The sequence below is a fragment of the Populus euphratica genome, unplaced genomic scaffold, assembly GCF_000495115.2.
Source record: "Populus euphratica unplaced genomic scaffold, PopEup_1.0 scaffold154.1, whole genome shotgun sequence".
In the NCBI taxonomy this organism is placed as follows: Eukaryota; Viridiplantae; Streptophyta; class Magnoliopsida; order Malpighiales; family Salicaceae; genus Populus; species Populus euphratica.
In genome coordinates this window covers 35296-35900 of record NW_011500042.1, presented here as the reverse complement: position 1 = coordinate 35900, position 605 = coordinate 35296, and the positions used below count along the sequence as shown (strand labels likewise).

The window sequence follows — 605 nt, the reverse complement described above, 5'->3', positions numbered from 1 at the left end:
TGAAGATGAAGAAGTACCAACAGTACTTGCAGAAGGTCCGATAGTACCAGAAGATGAGCCACAAAGTCCGGTACATAGATTTCCTATATTCAATGAAGCTATTAAATGGCTTCCTAGAAGAAGAGATCTATGTTGAACAACCACTTGGATACATTGATGCTGAAAATAAAGGCAAAGTATACAAGTTGAAGAAAGCCCTCTACGGTTTGAAGCAAGCTCCGCGTGCTTGGAATACCAGAATTGACAGGTATTTTCAAGATAATGGATTTGAAAAATGTCCATATGAACACGCAATTTATGTGAAGAAAGAAACAGATGGCAGCATATTATTTGTGTGTCTATATGTTGATGACTTGATCTTTAAACAGATGGCAGCATATTATTTGTGTGTTTATATGTTGATGACTTGATCTTTACCAGCAACAATACTACCATGTTTGAAGACTTCAAGAAAAGCATGGTACATGAGTTTGAAATGACAAATATTGGTTTGATGGCACATTTTCTTGGTTAGAAGTGGTGCAGAAAGAAGAAGGGATTTTTGTATCCCAAAGCGTTTATGCCAAAGATATTCTTGAAAGGTTCAAGATGGAAAGCTGCAATCT

At 36.5% G+C, this 605-nt stretch overlaps 1 long non-coding RNA gene across 1 annotated transcript in view; it reads right to left on the bottom strand.

Moving 5' to 3' along the window:
* LOC105107271 (uncharacterized) overlaps positions 1 to 605 on the bottom strand; it is a 16451-nt gene that overhangs the window by 13667 nt on the left and 2179 nt on the right. The gene's annotated exons all lie outside the window — the stretch shown is intronic.